Genomic DNA, 26945 nt, shown 5'->3' with positions numbered 1-26945 from the left:
CAGGATTTTGCAGGGCCTTTTTATCTCAGGAAGTGTTGATCTTTCCTAGGGCCTATCAGTTTCTGGTTCTCTCTGGGACAGAGCAAAGACCATCCCTGTCTCCAATAGGACTTTCTAGTTGAAACTCATACCTGAAGACACTAAAAATGCATAAAACAGTTTACTAAGACAAGTTAATCCTAAAGTAAAAGAAATCAAAAGATTCAGCTGAATTCTTTCTGCTTTAAATTCAGCAGTTCTTAGAGGCTGCCTGTCAGGCTCAATGGAGACAAGGCTGATGGACATACTAGAGTTATAGCACAACTCTGTGTGCTTGTTTTATACTTTCTTCAAAAGGGCACAATGTCCACTTTTTCTTAGTCCAGAAGTAGGAAATTTCACTTTCTTCACTCATAAAGGAGAACTTTTTTCTGCTCTCATTTGTTTGTTTTTAGCTTCATCTTCTTTCGCTAGTTTAGTTTCACTAATCTTTCACAGATTTATGTTTTTAATATTGTTGTGACACTTTGGTATCACATCCATGCACGTTCTATACTGAATTCAGGGTTGAAAACAAAAATCTTGAAAATTATTTCATGTTTCCGCACTGACAGAGCTCTACTTTCCCAACATTACTATTATGAAATTAACTCTGAATACATAGTATATTTTGGATAGTCTTCCATTTAACTACTTCTTCATGGCATATATCAAAACCTTGGGTTGGGGAAGTGCTTTAGAGTCAGATGAGCACCAAAATAACTAAATGCTTTGAGTTTTCAAAACTGGGCTGAGAAACAAGCTTTCCAGTCTATTTCTGCTTTGGTTTGGCCTGGGAATACTGCATCTTCAGCACTGGAGCAGTATTCATTTCTCCATCTTGTCAATGGGTGGGCACTTCTTGCCGAAACTAGCCCCGGCCAGGCTAGATAATTCTGCAGGACTGTAAAGGGAAGTAAAGAGAATGTACTCTAAAAGTAATAAAAAAGTGAGGGAAGCCCTCTGAAAATGGAAACATGAATGCATTTTTAGTATCAGTGGGCAACATTTCCAAATGCAGTCAAACACCTTCACAATGTAGTCAAGGTGATTTTGAAAAAAGTTACCCAGCACCAGAAAAGTTACAGACTTCCTTTTGCTTTAAAGTTCTGAGTATTGTGCTATTAGCATTCTGCTCCAGAAAGCATAAAACAATTAGTAGAAAGCTAAACATAAATTAAAACTAAAAATTATTCTGCTCAGGTTAAGTTCTAGTGTTTGGAAATTATTCAGTCTACTGAAAACAAGACACCTGCTCTTATTTAAAAATTGGCTAACATTACCATTAGAGGTAAAAAAATATGGCAAAAATGGGTGAATGGCTCAAAAATCAGCTCATTCCCCCTTGAATCAGGTTTCCTCTGGTACTGCATGAGCTAATACCATGGCTAATTTTTTCACTCAACGAGTTTGGGATGGTTGGTTTCACCAGCAAGAGATTCTAATTCTGGATGAATATGTTTTAAAGAGATCTTACACCAAGAGTTTTCCTATTGGGCATACTAGCAAGAGTCAAAATCTGTCCCCTCAAAAGACTGGCTCATGAAAATAAGTTCCTTGGTTATAATATTTAGTCTTCCACTAGTTTATACTCTGCCATATAAAGTGAATTCAAAATTAGCACTTGTTTTACTGAAGCTGTGATGGTTCAGATGCTGTTTCACAGGTATTTCAGCCGTCAAGCAAGCTATGGTAGAGAGGCTGAACATGGATGTATATAACCAGAGACTGGCTCTTTTCTATCCATATTTAATCCATGTTAGACATTATACCCAGGAAGCTTGTTTCCTGCTATCCTCTGATATCCTGATGGCTTGACTACGAGAAGATGTTTGGGGATTCCTTTATATTTGAGTTGTTTGGGAAACAATTCAATAGATAGAGTTGTTTGGGAAAGCAACTTTCCAAATACTGTCCTTAGAGGGGGCATGCTGTTGGCCTGAAGGAGTCCTTTTGTTGGCATCCTCAAAGACATTTATCTATACTAGCAGAAAGATTTCTTGCTGGAATGGTAACCATAGTTTACCAGGTTTTTTGATTACACAGATATATTATGTAGGACTGACTTTTTAACATTTGTAGCTGCTTCATTTATACTTAACAAATGTTTCACACCTGTTGGTTCACCAAAATCCTACTTTCTTATATTTTTAATAATTCCTTTTCTTGAACTCTGGAGGGGACACTACATCCCTGTGCCAGATACCACGGTGGGAGTAAAGAGCACAAGACTTTGCAAATGCCAGTAACACAAGTAAAGATTCATGAAGATAATCATAGCATCTCAGCGCTTGAGGGAAATACCACTTATGTAGCACAAACCCATTCTTGTCTTTTCCCTCTTTTATGGTAAGACTGATATGTGTATTATGATACACACTATAATTATGTAAGAATTTAGAGGTTTTTCATCTTTCTACTTCTATTTGGGCATGAATCTATCCCAGAGCACCAAGTCCTGTAAGTAATCATAAAGGACCTGAGATAGAGGGTTGTTCTGCCATCTTGGAAAACAAATAATAGTCTCACAGCATAGTTTTTAACCAGTTTCCTTTGAAGAAGCAGAGATCCTACAATGATGCAAATCTAGTTAATCTGCTGACCAAAAACAATGGGATAATTAATGGAATTCTTCAGCTTTGAAATGGAATTCTTATGATCTAAGAATTATGAGTTGGATGGTAATCACTCTTTAAACTGTTTGAAGGATTTGGACATAATTTTCACCCCATAAGTCATGGAGCATGTCATTACTGACTTGTCACATAACTACAGAGAGTTTGCTCAGGGATAAATGTTTCATAAAACTGAAAATATTTATTTTCATTTTATTATGTATCTTTATTGTTTGGAATTTTCTTCATCAGAGTGTTTGGATGTTCTTAGGCAGAGTTTAAGTGCACTTGAAAAGTATATTTCTTTTCAGGTTATGTGAAAAAGCACTTAAAGCAATGGCTTTACTTTTTTCTGGACAAGGTAAAGGAAAAGCACATGATAAGGTGTAAGAGTTTTGGTTTTTTTGGTATGTGCAAATGCCTCCACATTCTGCAATTATCATCTCTTGCAACAAAGTAAAAACAGGGACTATTTCTCATTAAAACTTCAGGGTTTTTCCACCACTTGGTGCAGGGAAAATGCTTAAAAGAAAATGCAAATGTAGTGGTTGATGTAACTTAGATTCCCTTCAAGAGGTCTGCGCACAACCAGGTTGATACAAATCAAACAGGGTTAATGAGCTTCAGATAAGGCATGTAGACAAAAATTTCAATACTTATCACTATCTTAATAGTATATTCATTTTGATAATACACACCTCACTCCAGGGGTGTGGTAACTAAGGCTGAGTTTATTCTTGGATTGCTTTACTTGTAAGCTGATGGATATGTAAAGCATTCCTCATATGGGTGCAGTTAGCCTGGCATTGTTCTACCATAGACACACACCCTTCCCTAAAAAGAGGACAGTTTGATGCTATAACTGTCTGAAGATTAGGAATTTCTGTCAGCATAGCTATGCCATCCAGGAATCAATCCAATACATGAGTGTCAGAAGTCTGAACGGGGAGGCAGACCTTAGGAATGGCGCAATATGGTCCCTGTGCTGAGAATGATGGATATCACTAATTGCCTGGGAAGAGGCATGAAGTGTATGCATATTACTTCAGATTATTGCCTGTTCTATTTCCATATCCAGTGCCCCTACCAAATGACTCGCTCGGTGTAATAAAAAAAATGTATTATATTTTATCTGATGCTTTCTCTACTGTTCTCAACCACCTCCCTATCTTGTATTCTTTCATCTGTATTACTCATCTTCTTTCCTTTAAAACAGAAAGCATGTCAGGGCATTCAGGATATAGTAGAGAAGGTAAGAACCTGGTGAATTTGTTTGATCTCTTTTCCAGGCATTCTGTTGGATTAAAAAAAAAAAAAAGAAAAAAAAAGCAAATCCTCAAGTGGAATATGAATGGACATGTTTGGAATATCAAGAAAATTAGGTTCACAATTCCATTATTCATTTTCTAGTGGGATTTCAGATACATTTGCTGTGTTTGGTTATGAAAATTTGGATTGATGCAATATCCTACCCAGGAACCTCAGTCACAGTTCAGAGGACACTGTGAAGCTCATAGAAGCAAACAGAAAAGTATTTTGTGTCCTAAGGAGTTTACAATCTGAATGGAAAATCAGATAGCATACAGATAGAGTCAGATAGAGGAGAATATAAGGTAACTGGTAATCAGGTTTTGTGCAATGTCAAAACAGATATAGGGAAACCTGTTTTGTGAGAGAGACGAAAGTGAAACGAGCTACGCTTATTTTGTCTATCAAAGTCAAGGTTGAATGTAGTATACAAAGATACATTTTGGAGATAGGAAAATATCAGGGAAAGTGAAGAGTTATTGAAATATAAGGATGGTTCAAAGCAGAATGCACAGTTTCTTTCTGAATGCAGTTAGCTAGATCTGTATCTCTTAGAAGCACAGAAATGGCCTTCCGACGTGAAGTGAAAGGAAAGAAATGCAATTGCTTTTAGATAGAGAATAAGGCTTTCACAGCAAGACAGGGAGGATCCTGAATTTAGATCTACAAGTTGGCTGTTCAACTTGCTGATATCTGCAAGAGAGGATGGATGAAATCTTGTTTGATGATCCCGTCTATTTGAAATTAATTGAAATTAATACATTGAAATTAATTAGCTCTGTTCTTCAAAGTTTCTGCTAGGTAGGTGCAAAAACAAGGAATAATGTTCTTTTTTCCACCCTTCAGTGCAAAATATTGCTTCTGAGAAAGATGGAGTTTTGCTTCCCTTTCATATGTCAGTGGCCAGTGAGAAGTCCATGAAGTACTTTTTTGGCTCATGTGCTTTGATCATGTCCTCAAGGCTAAACCCAGGCATTATATTTCAGGATATGTACTCTTTTTTCTATAAAACCACTAATGGACTGGTATTTGGATTTTAATGGGGAAATTGCCTTCTTCTCTTTTATTTTCATCTAACAAACCCCTTGCTTATGACATGGACCTCAGATACTGCATTTCTCCCTCTTTTCCCTGGTTGGTTCCTTTGAGAGGGCTAGATTTTGGCACTTTTGTATGTGAAGCTTCTAATAATGCTCTAAAGATTTCAGGGTGGGTTTTTGGTGGTGGTTTTTTTTTTTTTGGTTTTTTATTTTTTTTTTGTGTGTGTGGTTTCTGATCTATGGGATCATGTAGTATAGAGCTCTCTGGCTCTATGTGAAATGTGAAATACTTCACTGCCTTCAATTACAAAGGATTTAGCCTTTTAGTTTTGGAAGAAAGATGGTGAGGTAACTCTGTGGATGCTTCTTTTGTATATAGGGAAAGGGAAGACAGGAGAAGGGCATGAAAATGCTTGTCTAAAATACCTGTACATGAATGCTGTAGGCTGACTTCCCAGGGGCTAAGTTTTGGTAATTAGAGAGCTCATATCCTTGTCTTTCCAGGGCAGTAAATCTGCAAGTACGAGGGAAACAGCTTTTGTGAGGTGGAGGTCTCTAGTGAAGGAGAGGGAATGATTGGGGAAAAGGGTGTGGAGCATTGTATCTTCAAAGAGCATGCCATGGGGCAAGGCATGAAGCCATCCTCAGAGAGATTTGCTGTGAGAAGGAGAATAAAGCAGGCATAGGGAAAACCTGGATTTTTGCTCCCAGAGCTCAGAAGACCCAAGGCACCTGTGTCTGATCACCAGAGGAGTTCAGACCAGTTGCTGCTGCTGGCACTGGCAGCAGAGAAGGATAGTTTCTTAAATTCATATGTGGAATCTGCATGAAATTCCCTTGAATTGATTTTACTCTATTTAATAATCACAGGAGAGACTGTTAAATATTTCTGTAGCAAAATCCACATGACACCTCCATGACTCTTTATTACTTGAGGGATTTACCTGATGAACAAATGAATGTAGATTGAGAAGTGTTCAAGAATTCATGGGCCCAGTAAACTGAGACTAACAGGCTGCAATGGAAGGGCATAAAATCTTCTTTGCTCTTGGCACTATTTTTACTATGCCATTCAGTCAAATGTTTTACAGTACTGATAAAAGTCAGTCAGGAAATAAAAAATAGCAAAAAAAAAAAAAAAAAAAAACAAAACCAAAAAAAACAAACAAAGAGCAATTCAAAGCATATAATTCCAAATTCCACTATAACTTTAGGTTTTAGAAAAATTGTTTTGCTTTGGAGATGCCTATATTTTATTTAAAAATTTTACAATATATCTACTTTTGAGACCTTTTACTTGAGGCCAAGCAAATGCAGGCTGCTGGCCTGCCACTGAACAGAGAAGTCATTTTCAGACTCTGGCATTCAGGTAGGGGCTCCCCAGATGCATCTCAGGGATTCAACAGCTGTTTTTCAACGGAAGCTCTTCTAAATAAACAATCTGTCTGAATATACCATCACTTTTGGATAAGGTATTACCTCATGTAAGCCTTCCCATCTAGATCTTACTCCAGCACTGGTTCAGAAGAGCAGGCTGGTGTCTGATGCAGACTTAATCAAATTCCCAAAAGCAATTAGGAAATAAACTGCTGAAAATTTCTTATCAAGGAGGAAATGAAATTTAGGCCCCTTAGTGGAATGACTACCTTTTGTTTCAATTTTAAATTGTTGTAGTGTTACCTAACTGAAAGTCTCATTTTCCAAATAAGAGTCATTTTCCATCTGAATTCTGCTAAGTTCTTTGCCTCAGATAAACCTCATGATACTGAATAAAACAGATTAACTTAGTGTATAAAAGAGATTGCATGCAACTGCTGCCTTCTATCAGCCTTAAATCAGTGCCTTTCACATTCCTTCCTCTTCTTTTCTGGTAAGAGAAATTGAAAATATATTGACTTTGCCATTCATTGCTTGATATTATCTCCAAGATTTCAAATAAATTTGTTGATATACACAACATTAGATCCTGATATGTGGATGTGAATCCATTATTTGTGTGAGAAATAAGGCATTTATTTTACATTTTTTAAAACCATGCTTAAAAATACCTCTTACAGAAAGGGAAAGGAAGATGCAGAAAACTGTGGTGTGGTCACAGTCCTGAAACAATACTTTTACTGTAAGTTCTGATGACAAATATAAGACTTCTGTGTATGAAGAGCATTCAGAACTGGAAACTGCATTCTGCAGAAGTAATAATAGGTAATCATAGGGAATAATAGGGAATTCTGACAGCCATTAGAAATCAATCACTCATGAGGATTTAACAGCTGATTTCATTGTTGATCTTAAACCATAATTAAAAAGCATGAAAGCCAAGGATCTGCAGTTTCTATCCAAAGAGTAAGATTAATACTTTATAATGGAAGCAGAAACTTTTTTTTTTCAGTGACTCTACATGATCACAATAGCATATTAATATTGAATCATGCCCTTACTAAGCCTTTCTCAAAACCTCACAATTTACTCTTGAACTTTTTTTCATTTGTATTTGACACTCTGATATTTCCCTCTTTTATGTTATAGAGGGGAAAAAAACCCATCCCTCTTGAGAAGTGTTTCTCATCTGGTTTCCATCAGATACCAAAAATTCTTGTTTGTAAGGTTGGATTTTAATTGTAAATGCAAACCCACTATTTTGGAAACTTTATGAATTTGCAAATAGATGTTGAGTAAATTTTCAGTGCTTGGAAACGGAACACTTTTTTTAGCAGCAGCTGACACTTGGTTCTACATATGTATAAACTTAAACATTTAGCTTCATGCTGAGAATATAACCCAGCAACCTGCTAGCTTTCAAGCTATCATTGTTACAGCCTTGATTGTCTCCACACTGTTTGGCTAAGGGAAGGAGACTTTTGAAACTTCTTGAAAGTCACTCCAGGGAATTCTTCCATCCCCTCTTCACCAAAGAGCTGGGTATTGATGTGGTTTGATACTGTACAGTCATGCACTGCATTGCAAAACATTTCACTTACATGAAATTAAGCCAAATTACAGAAAAGCAAATCACATAGCATCAGTAAGCACAACCCTGATAGAAAAGTCTCTCTCTCCCCAGACTAGCAATATTGTTGCAAGCATGTGGCTATATACAATGTTTTGGGAGAAACAAGGTCCTGCCACAGACTTCCTATATAATTTGGGCAAGTCAGTGTTTAATGTCTCTCTCAGTTTCCCATCTTTAAGAGGTGGACCACAATACTTTGATTGTCTTGCCTGTGAGGCAGTTTGTGAGGGTGTTTGTGGTGCAGACTGTCTCTAGTTTAAAAGCATAGCACTTAGTACAGTGGAGCTATGACCAAAATATGTTTCCCTAGGGACTTTTGCAATAAGTATGGCATGTATTTGTCTTCATCATGGCAGAGCACATCTTTTTTAGCCACACAGGCAGAGTCTGGAGCTTTAGAGATCCATAGTACTGGTATGATAGAGATTTTTTTCTCACCATCTCTGTAGAGAGCAGACTGACAGCAGTTTACAAGTTTATTTTGCTCTCTTGATTGCCCTTGTGCAGGGGTCAGAGGGTCCTCTAAGTCTAAAGGCTCTTTGAGCAGGCAAAGGTCAGAGGCTAATAACAGGATACTGAGGTCCCTGCTGTGACCTGCAGAGACCTTCAGATGGAATAATCTTAATGAACTTCACGTGTTTGTAGTGTTGACATTTACTTGAGAGATAATTTCCTTGACTCCTTTTATAGTCATTGCAGCCAAACAGCCACTTCCAAGATGGGATTCATTTGCCCTAGTTAAAGTTACTATTTTAGGGTGACATAAATCATCCCCTGCAGTTTCCCTTTTCTCTTCATTGACTACAAAGAGAGCCCAAACTATTACCTCATGTGCAAACTTCTACTCTGTAGATCTGGACTTCAGCTTGTGGTGCTCATACAACATCTATGGGTCACCATCCTTTCCCAACAAAGGCAGTTGGGAAGTCCATTTCCTTTTTTCTCTGTGGGGAAACTGAGGAGCAGTGATACGATCATGGTGCAAGGCCACCAAGGAGTCTGACATTGAGCTTGTTACACAGAGTAACAGTGCAGACCCAGAATTTCTATTTTGTAAATCTTTGCACCACTTGGTTGAGACACTCTAGGTTGAAACTGCTGGATGCTTGGATCTAAAGATCTTAGATAAATCTGCCTTCAACTAGAAACACAAGTTGGGCCTCATAACTGATGTTTATGATTAGTAGAATGAATTATGAATTTTAAGAAAAAGAAATCACCAAAGACACAATAGCAGCTACAAACTGCTGTGCCACCTGAACTATTTCCTCAGACATGTGAAACCTTATGTAGAGTGAGACCTCTTCTGAATCGTTTCAAAACCAAATAAAGAGCACTCTATGTCTGCAATAGCTGAGTACCATAGCTCTTAAGATAGAAAATTCTCATGGTTTCAACTCATTTTGAATTTCATGGGGACAACCAGAAGGAGTAGTAAAAGTGGTGTCATGCAGTATGTGTTAAATAAAAATGAGTGGAATAATTGTTAATAACTAATTCACAAGGTCGTCAGCAGCATGCTCTCTAGCTGCTGAATAATCAACTGCTTAAAGCACAGTGTCTATTCCTTGGGACAAGGCAGAGCAGATCAGCCTGTGGGAGAGGCGTTGTCAAGTGGTTTCTCTGAAATACTGGAACTGATGTTTCACCCTTTGGTAAAGTCTGTCCAGGAGAGGAGATTAAGCATGCATAATCTTTGCCACCTATTACACAGCTGTATCAGAGCATGTTTTAGTCACTGGCAGAATGAGTCCCTTTGTGCAGACTGCTAATGACAAGTGCCAGCATCATACAAGGCTCAGGTGATGTAAAATCCATTTGAACTCTTCTCAGATTTCTGGGGGCCAAATAATGAACCCTACTGGTTCTGCAGATGTGCTCTGCTGTGAGTGCTGTTGCCCACAATCCAGTGCTCAGTTGTGACATAGTGATTTACACCCTGAGCTCAGAAAAGGCCACTGAAAACACAGAGAGGTCTTCAGGGAACACATCACCATTGTCACCTTACCTCTCATGCAGCAACCTCTTCTTACTCGCTGCCAGCTTTCTGAGCATGATTTTAAAGCAGTCCTGGACTAATTCTAGTAAGAATAGATAGTCCTGTAAGGTTAGTATCACAGATAAGCCAATGTAGGGGTTTAGAGTGGAGGCATATTAAAGTTTTTTCCAAGTTTCTTTCATCTTTTCATATTGTCTGAACTTGTCTATGTCAAACTCCCTAACTGTCCATAATAAAGTCAAATAAGTACACCTAAGGAGTAAATCACAAAAGTTTCTTGGCACTAGGATGGCTGAGAAAGGAGAGTTGCTCAGAGACCATCATCTGAAGAAAAACTTAAATGTAAGCTCAGATCATTAGAGTAGAAAAAACAGAAGCTGTTATATAACCAAATTGAAATTTTGAATTTTAAAAGCCAATCAAACATTAAACATAAATCTATAGGAATCTATAGGCCGGTTCTCAGCCTTTTGGCTAAGATCACGTGTAGTGTAGTATAGAAATTGTTAGTATCAAAGAAGCACTTGTTCACATCTTCAGCAAGGGAAGGAACAAAAAAGGGAGGGAAGAGGAAGAGGAAGAGGAAGAGGAAGAGGAAGAGAAGAGAAGAGAAGAGAAGAGAAGAGAAGAGAAGAGAAGAGAAGAGAAGAGAAGAGAAGAGATTTGGTATATGAGGCAGAGTAGTATCAAAAGGCACTCTGGAGGCATGATGCCTATTATGTAAATGAATTTCACTTTTTGTCTGACTTGATTGATTAAATGTACTATGTAAATCAATTAAGGACATTGCTTTCTGTAGCTGTTTAAAAAGCTAATTTGTAATGATGTAATCAAATATGAGATTCCGTATTAGAACCACAGCATGTTAGTATAGGGAAAGGACAGGGGCAGAGAAAGGGATTCACAGGAAGTTCCATTTCAATATAAGTTAAGAACTTTGCTGTGTGGGTGACTGCACCCTGGAACAGATTGCCCTGAGAGGCTGTGGGATCTCCTTCACTGGAGGTACTCAAGAGCTCTAGACCTCTCTGCCTGGATACAATCCTGTGTTCTCTAGGGTGATCCTACTTGAGAAAGGAGGTTGGACCAGATGATCCACTGCAGTTCCTTCCAAACTGACCCACCCAATCCGACCCATTGTGATACTGTGAGGGAATTAAACTTCTATACAGGTTTTAGTTTTGCTTCAAGGACTGACTGTGCCAGCACAATATTTTAAATGGGTATTATCCTAATCATGTAATGTTGCCTTGCCATAGAGACAACAAAAGCTGATAGCCTATAGCTGATGTCCATCTGGGATTCAATTAATACAGTTAAGCCAATATTTCTTTATGACCCATTTTGTCAATTACTTTCTCCCAGCTCTTCTATGCAGCTGCTATATCCATGTATATGCACTTCAAGTTAACTCTTAAGTAATAATATAAATACAATACCTTTTGTAAAGTTGATTTCTGAAGAGTTAAGGTAAGGCTGGACATCAGGAAGAATTTCTTCACTGGAAGAGTGATTAAGAATTGGAATGGGCTGCCCAGGGCATCAATGGAGTCACCAACTCAGCTAGTGTTCAAGAAACTACTTGGATATTCAAGAATCCAAGAAGGATGTGGTGTTTAGTGCCATGGTTTAGTTGGCATGGTCATGTTCAGTCAAAGGCTGAACTCAATGATTTTAGAGGTCTTTTCAAACTTTAATGATTCTATGAATTAACAACATATTTTGTGTGGTTTTAATTAATTCCCAAGATGCATGATGACACTAATTATTCAGAGCAGCTTTGGCTCACTCAGTTCTTATACTTGCTTATTTACGCTGACTACTCATGCTTTTATTCTATTCTAATTAGTTTATGCATTTATAGTTCTTTAAAAATCTGATTAACAACATACTTGTCAGATTTTCATGTGGATTCCTCTCTTTTTCTCATCTTTACTTGAAAATGTTCCCAGATTTCAAATACAATGTTAATATTTATGGTGGATTGACCTTGGCTGGCTGCCAGGTGCCCACCAAGCCTCTGTGCCACTCCTTGCCTCAGCTGGACAGGGGAAAGAAAATATAACTAAAATCTTGTGAGTCAACAGAAGGACAGGGAGATCACTCCAGTAATTACCATCATGGGCAAAACAAAATTGACTTGGCGAAATTAATCTTATTTATAGATAAAGCAGAGTAATAGCAAATAGGAATGAACCTAAAAATATCTTCCCCTCATTCCTCCCTTCTTCCCAGGCTCATCTATACTCCCAACTTTTCAACCGCCTCCCCCAAGTGGTGCAGAAAGGATGGGGAATGGGTCTTGCAGTTAACTCATAACACTTTATATTTGCTGCACCTTCCTCACTTCCTGTGCTTCAGTGTGGGGAAAAGCTGCTCCACCATGAGTTCTCCACAGGCTGCAGCTTCCTTCAGGGCACATCCACCTGCTCCAGTGGGTGATCCTCCAAGAGCCACCAGGTGGATCTCTACTCCACTGCTGATCTCCATGTGCTGCAGGGGCACACTTTCCTCATCATGCTCTTCACCACAGGCTACAGGGAAATCTCTGCTCTGGTTCCCAGACCATGTCCTCCCCCTCCTTCTCTGCTGATGTTGGTGTCTGCAGAGCTGTTACTCACATGTTCTCCTTCATCTATCCTGCGTGATGCTGCACAGCTTTGCACAGCTTTTTTTTTTTTGCATTTTGTAAATGTGCTGTCTCAGAAGTGCTACCAACACTGCTGATGGGATTTACTGTGGTCTGTCTTTGAGCTATCTAGACCTGGCTCTGTTTGGCATTGGAACAACTTCTGGTGTTTCTTGTCAGATACCATCCCTGCAGCTCCCTGACTACCAAAACCTTGTGCAAACCTAAGCAAGTTTTCCTTTGTTTTCTCCTGATGTCCTAATTTTCTGTCCCCAAACTATTCTTCTATGGTAGTTCTTCATTCAGACTTGGTTGGTGGACTCCTTTACTCCACTCCCACCTGTGCTCTCCACTATATATTGTTTTATCTGGTCCCACTGTCGTTATGTGTGCTCATCAACTCATTTCCCTCATCTTCATAATGTCATTACAAGCAACTCTAATTTTTCAAATCAGCCAGCTCTCTCCTAGATGTAAGCTGGATGCCAGCAGAAAATCATTGCAAGGCCAAGAGAGTCTGGCATTCTGTTTTCACCCTGCATCAGGGGAGCTAACAGACCTTCATGAACATTCAAGCCCTTCATGTTGTTCAAACAGTTTTTAGTTTTTCTGGGTTGATGCTTTCTTTTTCCTTTAGTGTGGTCAGCAGGAGAATTAATAAGACTCTTGAGCATGGTTGGGCAGATTTTTGTAAAGACATGAATTATGCCTTCCCAGTCAGAGGGACCACCCCACCGACTAGGACTTACAAGTTACAGTTTCAAACCACAGAGGAGTTAAAGAGTTACAAAATGAAGATGTCAAGAGCTGGAACAAACTCTCTTCCCCAGTAATTTATCTTTTGGAAAATGTTGTTTGGAAAACAAATTTATAGCAGCCTGAGGCAAGCCCAATGCTTACCATTGGTTCACCAAGGAGTCTGGAATAAGAAATGAGAGGCAGATGGAGGGAACCAAGGCAATGCTCCATCTGAGAACTGGGAAAGAGAAATGGTAGCAGATTGTCATGAGGATACCTGCTGTGGAAGGATGGGCTCGGAGCTCAGATGAACTGGCTGAAGTCTGACAGACTTGTGAGCAACAAAATTGTTGGTCCCTCTGTGAGATGATTGTGTCAGGGTGAGGACACTGAAGGCCTGAGGAGAGCATATCACTGCTGACAATGTGCTGGAAGGCAGTATTTTGCACACTTATCTATGCTTCCTGTTGGTGGACACCTGGTGACCAAACCCTCCTCTCAAATGCTTCTTTCTGTGGAAGGATTTGTGTATTCCCCTCTCACCTGCAGACCTTGAAGAAAGTGGGACCTGCCCAAAACTGCTAGGACAGATAAAACCTCTAGCAGGACACAATTCCAGCAACCCCCTCAGTTTCAACTGGCTGTATCATGTTATCGACTCCCACACACAAAATTGATATATTTTTGAAATTTTTATATGAGTCATTGATAGATCTCTTATTAAACTTAAGGTTTCATTCATGTTCAAATGCTACAAGCAAATGAAGGAAAAGATGTGTTGTTCATCAATATCATTTTCATCATGGTCCTGTGACGTTTTTACATCTGAGTATATAGTTGTGTCTTTTTGGTTTTTCAGTGGGCATAAGGGTCAAGCATAAACTGTATCTTTCCTTAAATCACTGTCCTTTGAAATTTAATGGCAGAACAACTGTCTTTTGGAAGCCTGTTCTACTGAATCATGTCCATTCAGGCAGATTTAACTGTAGGTAACCTCAGATGAAATGAGAGCAGTTTCCACAAGCACAGTTGTTAAGCAAGAAGAGACAACATGCAAACTAACAAAGCATGTAGGGAAAAGTCACAATCTAGTCTGGGAAGGAAGCCTGCTGGTGTTTGTTTTGGGTGTGGGAATTCCCTGGAGACTCTGCAACAGAAATGTGTTGCACAGACAAGGAAAATTGTGAGTCAAGCTCCAACAAGTTCCCAGCAGGAAAGCCTTGCTCAGCCCAGCCATGGGACAGCAGCTGCCCAGCACGGCGCACCAGCTGCAGCCAGGTGTGGGGTGAACTCCTTTGCCTGTTCCCCCCTCACCTTGGTGCTTGTCCCACCACTGCCAGGCACAGGAGCTCAGGCTGCCATGCAGCAACTCCTGTGAGTGCCGTAGGGCTCATCAGCAGAGCTTCCCATGTGCTGGGATGGTGCCGTTCACCTCAGGCTCTATTCAGCTTTTCTGACTTCCAGGGAGGAGCACAGATGGAGTATTCAGCATCTGCAGAATCTAATGAAAGATAAGGGTTACCAAGGGATGTGCCTGTTTTGAGAAGCTGAACAGATGTGCTAAAATTGAGCTGTATCCCCAGAAGGCTTTTCATGTTGATTTGTTTATTTTTTGGACAATATCAGTCTGGCTGAATTGAGCTATTTGGACTTTATGTTCCTGGGAACCAGTTTCATTCACAAGAGTTAATGCCAAAAATTAAAAATTATCTAAAACTAAAGGTGAATTCTAGAAACCAGAAAGATCAGATGTCCATAGGTCTACGTCCTCTTCTGAGAATAGAAGAAAGAGCCTGAGACTGTAGAAAAATTGGCCCTACTTCAGAACTCATTCCCTGGAAACTCTTTAGCTAGCCTTGGATAATATCACAGTAACTCAGAAAGATGGAAAGGCAGGCTTATTGTTGCGATAACTTGCTACAGGAGCCATGAGATGATATTTTGCAAGACTTAAAAAAATTCCTCTGACTTGTGGGCTGATAGTCTCAGAAATGAAATGAAATATGTAGTCCTTATTAATTTAACAGAGACAATGGGAAAAAGAACACCAAGAATGCTGAACACTACACATTTCTTGTGGAAGTTCATTCAGTAGGAAAGTGGCCAAAAGGCAAAATTGGAACATTGGAGACATCCAAGTGATGAAACCTGCAAATCAACTGTATCACATACCATAATCTGTTTAACTGCAACACATATCCTAAAAAACTGAATTGTGACCAGAAGACCTACTTAGCTCTTTGCTTTTCTAGTCATCCAAATCTCTGCTTATGTATTTTGATCCTTTCTGCAATAGTATTTTACTCAACCTTGACCAGGCTTCAGAAAAAACATCATTTTTAGGTTTTTTTTTTGGTTGTTTGTTTGGGTTTTTTGGTTTTTTGTTTGTTTGTTTTTGTTTTGTTTTTGTTTGTTTGTTTGTTTTGTGGTGTGAGAACAGTAATTTGATTTTTTCATAAATATCTGAGATCCTTTTTTACATACCATTAGTCAGAAGTACTTGCTGAGGTAACAGGTTTGGTAGAAGGATATGTAAGTCTTCTGTATGTCAGCTGAGACACTCTGCATGGCACTGCATGACATATTAGAAATGAGAAAATATTTGATCTTAATAATTGACACAGGCTGCTGTCAGTTTTACAAAAGAGTAAAAATCTTGAATATGGAAAGTTATTTACTTCTTCAGGACTGGAAGAATCACTTTTTCTTATAGACTTTTCTTTCTTGAATTTATGAGTAGGACTTGCTGGGATTTTATCATAATTCCCTCTTTTATGTGCTGTACAGTGCTGTCTTTGTTCACTGAGGTTAGTGGGATGATGCAGGATAAACAGGTTCTGACCGAGTTGTTTAGCTTGCATAGCACCTTCAGCTCACTTTGAAGGAACAGCACTACATTTATTGTATATATTACATAGACAGTTCCCTTCTCACATATCCCTTTTCTGAGGTGTAAATCTGCTGGCTTTTTCTAGAAAATGTATAAATTACAAGTCTAAGCTGCAAACGTGAATTTCAAGTATAACTAATACAGACATCAGTATATGAATATAGGAAAGTCAATATTATAACCTCGGTAACCTGAATATTTTGAATAGATGTCAACTTTGCAAATGAAGGAAAGGAATGGTGTTGAATTTTGCATCTGATCAAAGTCTTTTGATTATCTCTTCTATGTACATTGTTTCAGACCAAAGAACAAGATCAGAACACTCCTGAAGAATTTGACAGCCCAAGACTCCAACAAACACCTCCTACAGAAACTTTCATCAAGTGATTTCTTGCATTTGGCTCTTCAAAGTTGAACTGGTAGTCCTCCAAAAGCTGAAGTGACTACATTTGATTGAAGTCTAATTTGCTACATGTGTAAGCATGTTTTACAAGTCCCCATGCATAAGCAAATAAATGATCATCAAATATTTTGATTCTACAGAATACTTTTAGAGGGAGTGATTTTTCCCTTCCCAGCACTTGCAACATAGCTTTTTGTGATGCAGTAGCTCAATAGCTAGGAATGTTCATTGCTCACCTGTACTGATTTTGGCTGAAACAGAGTTATTTTCTTTATAGGGGCTGGTACAGGGCTGTGGGTTTTGATTTATGCTGGAAACAGTGTTGGTAATAGAGGGATGTATCAGCTACCTCTGAGTAGTGCTGGCAGAGAGCTGCCTGTTCTGCCTCTTCACCTGCCCCACCAGCCAGGAGGCTGGGTGTGCACAAGGAGCTGGGGTGGAGCACAGCTGGGAAAGCTGAGCCCAACTGACCACAGGAACATCCCATAACATTTGGTATCATGCTCAGCATATAAAGCTGGGGAAAGATGGAGGAGGCGATGTTTGGAGTTTGCCTTCCCAGGTATCCATTACCCATGAAAATGCCCTGCTTCCCTGGAAACTGAGTGGCTGTGTGGGGCTGAGCTGCCCACAAGGGTTAACCAACATCACTCAGCATCTCTGCTGTGGAAGATGAGTTACTCTACATATTGAAGTATGATTTTCATTAATTTATTTTGATGGAATCATTCTTTAATTCTCCATTAGTTCACTGTTTGGGACATGACTACACCCTTCTGTTTGGTCAGCTCAACTGAATGAAACTGGTTGATGGTATTGCTTCAGAACAGGAAGAGTTTTCTGGTGCTTGCTGTGGGTAGAGCTGAACAATTGTTGGTGTACAAACTGAACATTTTGTAACAAAAGTAACAAGAAGGACACATGCTCCTTGAAATGTCTCCTTGTCCAGAAAGTGTAGTAATTAGAAATATTTTTTCCTTTTGAATATTAAATAATTATTTTTTGTGTGTTTGCACTGCCATGTACAGACACCCTGTATGCTGTAATTTTATTCAGTCTTAGAAGGAAGTGATACTGCAAATTTTGTCTTTAAAGCTGAGTTTCCTGGATAGCTTTTATTGATTTTGGGCCCAGACAGAGACAGTAAGTTTTTGATCCCTTATAAGTTCTTGATTCAGAGATCACTGACAGTGATTCTCAGACATAATCTGATACTAGACTGCATATTATAGACCCCAGATATTTATTGGGGAAAGCCTTAGAGCTTATGGTCCCAATACTCAAAGACCCACACATCTAGAGTTTCTGAACTCACACTATCAATATGCAATTAAAAAACCCAACAAAAAGCAAAAAAAGTACAAAATCAGATTTTCCAACTATTCAGAATTTTCTATGCATTTAGCTGGTTTTGGTGTGTGATTTTTGGAGTAGTAGTTTGAGATACTTGAAAGGAGTCTTTATTCATGGGAAAAGATGTTCAAAGCTATTTGAGGAACAAGCTTCCTTTGTGCTGTGTCCAGAAAAACAGTATTGAAGCTTGAAATTCTTGATGGATTGCTTTAGGTAAGTCTTGCATTTGCCAAAAAGGAATAGAAAAATTAAGAAAATCCATTCCTAGAACTTTCCATCTTTTTTTAAGTTGAAAAAGATCTCTCATTCCCAGTTCTTAAAAGTCCTTTTGGATTAACTGTGGTGCAAATGAGTTTAAACCAGGTTTTTCTAGCTATATTAATTATACAGAGCTGCCTACAAGATAAATTGAAGAATTCAGTAACCTGAGAGAAGCCTGAGAACCTACAAAATCCTGAGGTGAAGCTTACTGTAGGTGGCAAAGTTGAAAAATATCTCCATGCCTAGAAAATCTACCAGCAAAGGGACTGTCTTTTTAAAAAATGCCCGTCAAGGATAATGCTGTGCCTTTTTCTCCTCTGACTTGAATGACCAGCTTGTAAAAATCAAATATACAAAGGAAAAAAAACACGGGTGCAGAATCAGGATTAACCCCACCCACCGAGTCACAAGCAATGAAGCACATGTGTCACACTGCCCAAGGCTAGATGTTCTCTAAGTGCTTAGCACATGTCCTGAAAGGGTTCTGAATGCCCTGCCAGACATAAGTTTTCCTATAAACTGAAACAGTGCTGGGGTGTAACAGCTGCTCTGACATCTCTTGAGACCAGTTCTTCTTGCACTGTGTTGAATGTTACACTTGCAGTGTACTGGACGTCCTGTCAGAACATTCCAGTAATTTGGTGGCACAGCCAAAATCGGTAGAGAAAAGAAATTGTACAGGCAACAATATGAACTTGTTAGTTAACTTATGGCTCAGGATGTTTCTAGACAGGAATGCTGGCATCAGTTCCCCAAAAACTAGTGTAGCTTTGCCAACACTCTGGAAGTGGTGCATGAAATTTTAGTATGAGGGCTGTTCAAAGTAAGCTTTTTATTCAGGATTAGGAACAGTGAATGCTAAACCATGGAACACCCCTGCAGTGTGCCCTACTCCACACTCAGAAATACACTCCAGTCAAATAGAAGTCTGGGTGAAAAATCCATGGCTTACATGATTTCATTTCTTTCTGAGATGATCTTGATTCTCTGAGGCAAGGGTGAATGTGTCTTTTCTCAGTGACACACTCTACCTATCTCTGTGCTCATATTGCCAAGGAGACTGGGCTGCTCTGAGTTTCAACGCAGACTGAAAGAAAGAGCAGCAAGTAAAGTATTATGGCTTCAGGACACAGCTCCTCATGTGGCAGATCCCAGAAAAAGAATCTCAGCCTATTTAAAGCAAGACCTTATGTCCAGAGTCTGATTAATTTCAGCGAATTTCATGTCATGATTTGGTGCTCTCTCCTTGCCTTATCACCATTTGATCAGGAAAACTGTAGTTGGGTATGCGGTGACTTAGCATGCTGACAAAATATTGCCCTGGAGATAAAATCCAAGAATATCCTTTTTTTCTTTTATTTCCCAATTCAAAGCACATCTCAAAGTTGTTCTGGCTCTTTCTCTGAAGGGGGTTAACACAGATTTTCTGTGCGAAGGCTGTTTTAGTTTTACAGGCACAATGAAGATTTCTTCACTTCTGGGTGGAAAAAGGAAGCATTCCAAAATGTTTACCAAAGAATAGCTGTTTACAAAACTAGCATCTTGCTTTTTGTCTTGGGTAACTTAGCATCCATAAATGGCAAGAAGATTGTTCTAGTACTCCAAGTCCCCCTGCATTATTCATTAGAGAAGCTCAAGCTGAATAATTTTCTCTGGGACAAAGCTGTTGCTAAGCTTAAAGTTTGGGAGATCTAGTAATGCAACTTTGCTTATCCTTCTTCCCAGGAAACTCTTCCACTCACACGATGTGAGGATATCGTGACTTGGCAAAATCCTGCTTTGTGCTACTTCCTGGATACTGGACAACAGGACAACTGTGTGAACTGAAGAGAAGATTTATTAACCCTGATACTTCAGCAATCAGTTGAAATGAAAGGAAGAGAGGGCAGAGAGAGTGAATGAAAGGGTGGATAAAACTAGTTCTTCATGGCAAATATGGTATGACATAGTTTTTCCCAAAATGATCAAGAAGAGAAAGCCATAGGCATATTTACATTTTATAATATATATATCCTAATTTCCATAATAAATGTAACTTCACCTCTGCCAATTAAAGTTCCACCTTCTATTTGTCTTATTACAGTGTGGGACATAATATTCAAGATGTTCATTGCTTTTTTTTCAGTCACTCATATGTAGACTGATGGAGTGCACTATTTCCTCTGCTGCAATTTCACTTTAAGGAAATAGGGACTTCATTTTTGGATAGCCAAAGAAAACTTCACTCCAGTGGAAAGGGCTGAGGTTCAGAGCTGAATGACAGCTTTTGCTGATGCTTAGCTTCTGGTCACAGTGTTAGCAGTGTGATCATGGGAGCACAGTCTCTGGGCAGAGAGACTTTGGCAAAGAATGAAGGGTGAACTCAGCTGGGGAGGCTTACAAGAAAGGTGAAAGGAAAACAAAATCTGGAAACTGATTTGCAAGTAAGACATGTTACAGAGACTTAAAGCATTTCTTCAAGATTATAAAAAGTAGAACAAGACTGTCCGTCTCTGTGCATCAGTCCTTCAAGAAATGACTCAACTTGTATAAAAGTAGTAGAAGAAACTGTCTGGAATTATGTCCAGCAGCACTGTATTGAAAGAAAGCACAGAAAACAGTGAGTTAATTTGGCTGCAGTGTTATGGAACATTTGCCAAAGTACTACTCTGGTGCATTTTTCTTAGCTCTGACTCCCTAAGGGTGTTCTATCCCCCTTCCAACTTACACTGCAACTCTGAGAAATTACTTGTTTCAAAAATTCTATTCAAAGATTAAAGGCTCTTGGAAATATACTTATTCCACACTCTCTGCAGAAAAATCATAGGCTGAGTGAGCACAAAGACTACCTGTTGATACCTAGAAATGGTTCTTTTGTGCCTGTGTGGAGATACCCTGGTGGACGGTTTGGAAGAAAGCTAGCACCACTTTCTTCTTCACCAGGCTACTTCTGCAGATAATCATATCAACCATATCATACCATATCATATCATCATATCATCTGCTGTCACTTTTGTCTGGAATGGGACTAAGGTGTGAGTAATGTCTTTGAGATCAGGGGAAATCACACTCCTAATGCTACTCAGATATACCTTTTATTATACTTATATTTATTATACTTTAAAACCCCAAATATTAAAAAAAAAAAGGCAAACCAAACCCTTGGTTGTCTGATTTTCATAGCATGACATATATTCTTGTTTTTATTTTTATATGCTTTTTAGAACTCACTGTTAATTTTCACATGGATCTTGTGGGTAACAGCTTATGAGGTTCTGATAGGAGATGAAATTGGACTTTTTCAGTCAGATATCTTCCAGTATCTACATTTTTTTTTGCATGAATTAGCCGAGATTTAACCTATATGTTAAAAAAGTAATTTAATCGTTAAATTTATTTTTGGGCTCTGCTCCGGTCACTTTAGGCTGAAATCTTTTCTGATAGAAGTATGATTCCATAGTTGCAGTTACCTATCTTAGAGTGGGTATGAAAATATTTCTTATTTCAGCTTTATTGAACATAGAAGATGTTAAAATTCACTGTCAATGATTAGTATAATTATTATTATTATTGCATTTTGAATGTAAACATTAATACAATAGTGAGAAATTAACAAACAAACCTAAGCAGCAGGTAACTGAATCCTCTGTTACTTTATCTCTGTTTAAAGCCAGAGAGTTTCTTTGCAGAGCAATTATTGACACACTGTGATTTTTATATTCACTTGTCATACAAGTTGCCTGCAGTATGTTCCCATTTATCTTAAATATACACATGTTCTTACTACATAATCATATGCTGAGTGCCCACAGGGATACTTGCATAAAATGGGTGTGTTGCAGGAGCACAGTGTTCATTCAAGTATCTTTATTTTGGAAAGTGTATTTTGTATTCAGACCTGCACAGTGTGCTTTGCAGCTCAGTAGCTGCAGTTCATTGGCACTCATTTAAAATGCTGATTTTAAAATAATCCGTCCACAGGCATTTGCTTCATTGATTATAAGTGATTGTAAGTTATTGCTAGGACTGCACAGCTAGTGGAATGCACATGTATCAGCTCAGAAGAACTTCTAAACACATATTTGTCTTCAAGGCTCACAGTGACCTAAGAAGACTGGTCATGAAGTGAACTCAAGGATCAAAGTGACAGCACCAAAAACACAGCACTGGGATGAAAATTGGGTGACTCACGTCCAGTCCAGCTGGGACAATTATTCTAGCATAACTTAGCTTTACAGCCATCACCAAAGGGCCCAAAGTCAGATTTTGTGTGTTTGGCCTCCCCTGACCCCACGCAAAAGATGATGTCACTCAGGAATGAGGGAAAAAATTGTTTGTGTAGGTCTGCTTCTAAACAGAATTCTTTTCAAACTTTTCCATGCAGCATCAGCTGTTTTTCAATGATAATATTTTTATTTATCACTAATCCAGTCAAGACAAGACATAACATTCTTGTTCTGTTACTTTACTGGAATTCTTTTTTGTTCTTATTTTCCGTCATTTATTTTGATGTCCCCACATCACTTCTTTAATCCAATTTCAATCTGACCGGCAGTGCAGCAACGAGTTTATAGTCATGAAAGTGGCTTGTGCCAAATTAGAAAAAACACATTGTTGTTATTTTTGCAAAGTTGAACTTGTTAGGCAAACTACAAGGATAATGCTATGACAAAATCAACTGCTGAACCATCATTCTCCTAAGTCCAATACTAAGGCACTTTATATGGCACTCAAGGTCTAAAAACTGTTTAAAAACCTCACTGAGAAGGAGCCAAGGGAAATATTAACAGAGACTAACAAAAGGCTCTGAAGAGTGAGTGTGTTTTCATGTGTCCTTTATAGGAAATTTCTTTGGTAGGTTTTTGAAGCTTACCACAGAAAAGAAGCAGAGATATTTCAACATCCAGGGCTTCAGCAGTGGCAGTTGTCCCTGTCCCTCAGTTTATTCTGGTTTCTCAGAAACCCCTTAGTTGTCTTTCAGAAGGTTTGAATCATTCTAATCCAAAAAGAGCAAGGTACTTTATTATATAGTTTCTTTGGAGAGTAGAGATTACATTTAAGCATTCATAAGGTGTGTTGGGGAGAATGAACATCATGAGAAGGGAATTTAGACTCTTACAGTGAGATATGGAGCATACTGTGAATCTTGGACATACCTGTGCTTTCATTGATCTTAATTTCTGATGGGATGGTGATTTCCTCAAATAGATTGAATTCCAGGGAAAAAAAAGACAAACAAACCAGATGCAGAAGTATGTCTGTAGAAGAGAGTCTAGAAATCTGAAAAAAATTATAGTGAACAAAGAATTATGAAGTCAGAATGGATTTCTTTTTAATTTTCTTTTTTTGCAAAAACAAATAATTTCTCATTTGAATAATGAATTGACATAAAAATGAATTTACATTATTACTTAATACATATAAATTATTATCTATCGCTGTGTTATTCTACTGTTCACAGAAGGAGTTTGCATATCTGAAATGTGTGTAAAAATGTGTAATCCCTCTTGACAAACATGACATTTGTGTGTGTGTAAATGTGTGTGTGTAAAAAATGTGTGTGTGTAAAAATGTGTAATCCCTCTTGACAAACATGACATTTTAAGCTGCTTTTGGAAAAATGAGATCTTATATTTTTATGTGGATATCTTCCTCCCTGATTTGAGATACTATGAGTTCTGAGATAAGTGATTTATACCAATGTGAAGCAGAAGTAGCAAGACTAGGACATAACATGATTTGAAAAGGAAGATGTTTATGTTTGATATTGTAGTAAAGGAGAGCAGAGACAGTCAAAAAAGACAGCAAGTGAAAGGATTAATTAGATGTGCAAGTAAAAACTGCCTTCATTTAAAGCAGAAAAAGAGATACTGTGCTAGCCAAGGCACAACATGAACCAAAATGCTTCCAAGAGGTCATAAAGGAATTCTCACTATGGCTATCCCTACATCAAGCTCTGGTCATGGATGCAATTGAAGCTTGTGCATGATGACATGCCAAAATGAAAGACTAAATGGGGATATTTTACATAGAAACTTAGAAAAGGAACATTGTGAAGAATGTTATGTGCTCTCTTTTAATAATGACAGCTAGACAATGGAGCTGACAGCTAAACATTCCTCAGAAAATGTCAGAGGCTAAAATTTGGGTTTGCATGGGATCAAAGAAGTTCAAGTAAAAAATATAGTTTTGTGATATATTCAGTTGAGATGCTACCTGAATTTGTTTTGGTGGAAGAAATTACCACAGAGCAGAAGAGGAGATGATGAAGGGCAGGAGAAGACATAGACAGCAAAGGAAGAGTGAGAAGAGGAGTAACACCAAGGAATGTAATGAAAAACTGGGAGTAGAAGGGCAGCTAAACAAGAAAGGAGCATGAAATCCAAGAAAGAAACGGAGCTAGGAAAGAAGAACTGCTGATGTTAGCAACAATATTGGTGGGTCAGGAAGAGAGAAGAACTATGCATTCTTTGTTTTTTAAGTGAATTTTGGTAGCAAAATTTTGAGAAACTACCAGACTGGGAAGTATCTAGGATTGAAGAAATCCAGACATTGAGATGAAGCTTGAAAGGTAAAAGATGGAGGTTAAAGCTGATGATCTAAGTTGTGTTATATGTGATATTTTTAAGATACAACAAGAGTAATGGTCTACTGCTACATGATAAAGAAAAGTGGAGGGAGACTCAAGGGTTAAAGGGAAGAATATGGAACTGTTGGGAAATATCTACTACTGTACTTGTCTGATGTTTAATGCAAGATATATATCACAAATAAATAATAAAAAATAGACCTTTAAAAAAATAGGGTAATTCTATACAAGAAAAAGATCATAGTTTCACAATACAGCTGTTTACCAGTAGCATATAGCTGATTTTCTTTATTTTTCGTGTTCTCTTTTACTGCTTTCCCCCTCTTCTTAAACCTTACCACCTTATTTTCCTTAAAAACTTATTACTGGAAGCCCAGTGGTTTATCTGCAATGTTAAATGCTGATGCCATCCTCAAGCTAACATGTAAACATATAGATAGACTGCTCTCAGCAGGACCTGCAAACTTGACTGTGGCTCCTTAGCATCTCTGGAAATCAAGTCAGTTTTTCCAGTGGCTAAATGTTGATTTATCTTTCTTACTGTGGACATTCTAGCAGCAATTTTAAGTAGGCTGAAGAATAACTTTTAAAAAACATTTTTTAGAAAACTAAAGGAAAGATTAGATGAAATTTGCATATTTGATTTCAATGTGGCTACCCTCTCCCTATCTAACCTGTGCAGTTGGGTGTCTGAGAGCTTTATATATACTTGGATGGAATTAGCTCATCTGCCCATGAACTTAGCATCTAGATGCATATTTTCTGCCTTTGCACACTTTGTTGTTTAGAAATCTGCTAAGGATCCAAGGATTTCAGGCCAGAGTTGGGTTCAGTGTTTGTGAATGCCTTCTTACAGAAGCAGGGTCAAAGAGGAAAGATTGGTGGCAGAGCTGCTGTTATTCATTCTGCTGCAAATAAAAACACTAGGAAAGAGTTGCAGGCTCCCTGAATTTTTAAGGCAGTTTACTTTAGACAGGCACTGGACAAGGCCCAGAAATGATCCAGAGCACCAGGACTCCCTATTCCCAGCAGTACGCTCTTAACACCATGCTCCCTGTTGTTTACTGTTGTTCTGGCCTCATGGCTCCCTTAGTCCCAGATACTCTTGGCCACATTTGAAAGAAACAGTTGATTTTTGCTTTCACCATTAAAATATTACTTAGCTTTGCTGTTTCACAGGTGTTGTCTATTTGTTACTTCACTGAAAACTTTTTAAAAAACCTTATGCACCTCCCCTCTTCTCTTTTCAAACTCTAAATTTTGGCTGCTAAATTCACATACTTTATGCAGCAGGATTTGTGGAGGATTAAGAGCCTGAAAGCCTTCAACCTATTCCTGGGGAAGAGGAGAGGTTAAGTAGCTTTGGAAACCACACTGGAGCTAGATTTAGTTTAATGTGCATCTAGATTTAGTTTAGTTTATTTCGTTTAGTTTATTCAACTTCCTGCTCCTGCTTTTTCCTTCTAGCCAGATATGTAGCCAAAATGTGTACAAAGCACAAGTAATTATGCAGTAATTAAAAAGAATTAGGAGCTCCTCTTCCATTCCTCGTTAGAAAGCTTTAAAAGGAAAGCTCAGGTGTTGTTCCCAGGAGCTTCAAACCTGAATGTGTTCAGCCGAATAGGATCCATTTAATTCTGAGCTGTTTTTTACTTATCAGATACAAGGGTCTTCTCGTGGGTTTGTTCATATACAGGTTTTATTAGCAAATAATTCTCTGTCTCAGTTGTTTACATTCCTATGTGGCCTGTTTTGTCAGAAAATAGGCAAACTTTGCCAAATGCACTTCCTGGAATTTCATAATTTTACTCTGATTTGTTTCCTCTCATATTTTGAAGTATTTTTTCTTCAATTAAAAAACAGAAAGCAAAGAGCTAAGTTAAACATGAGCTAAATTAGAAAGGGCCTGTTGGTATCAACATCTACACATTTTGGGGTTATCATGAAACTGAAACTACATGAGATTAGGTGGAGTTGTTTGCATTCTTGACCACTATATTTAGACAAAAGTGAAGGAAGCGTCTCTCCTCAGCATTGTGTGGACTTCACCTGCAGAATCCATTACCGCAGGAAATAGTTCCAGTCAAATATTATGGCTAAAGTTTAAAAAGGA

The 26945-nt window shown here is 38.4% G+C and overlaps 1 long non-coding RNA gene across 1 annotated transcript in view; it reads left to right on the top strand.

Moving 5' to 3' along the window:
• Nucleotides 1-20197, top strand: part of LOC129118785 (uncharacterized) — a 129645-nt gene extending 109448 nt beyond the window's left edge. Inside the window, exons 4-5 of the long non-coding RNA XR_013181346.1 lie at nt 16548-16723; nt 19990-20197. This is a non-coding gene — a long non-coding RNA (uncharacterized LOC129118785). The remainder of the gene's footprint in view (nt 1-16547; nt 16724-19989) is intronic.
• Nucleotides 20198-26945: the final 6748 nt, after the last annotated feature.

The sequence above is a fragment of the Agelaius phoeniceus genome, chromosome 3, assembly GCF_051311805.1.
Source record: "Agelaius phoeniceus isolate bAgePho1 chromosome 3, bAgePho1.hap1, whole genome shotgun sequence".
Lineage (NCBI taxonomy): Eukaryota > Metazoa > Chordata > Aves > Passeriformes > Icteridae > Agelaius > Agelaius phoeniceus.
The sequence above is the reverse complement of the archived record's forward strand: the minus strand, read 5'-3'. Positions and strand labels throughout refer to the sequence as shown.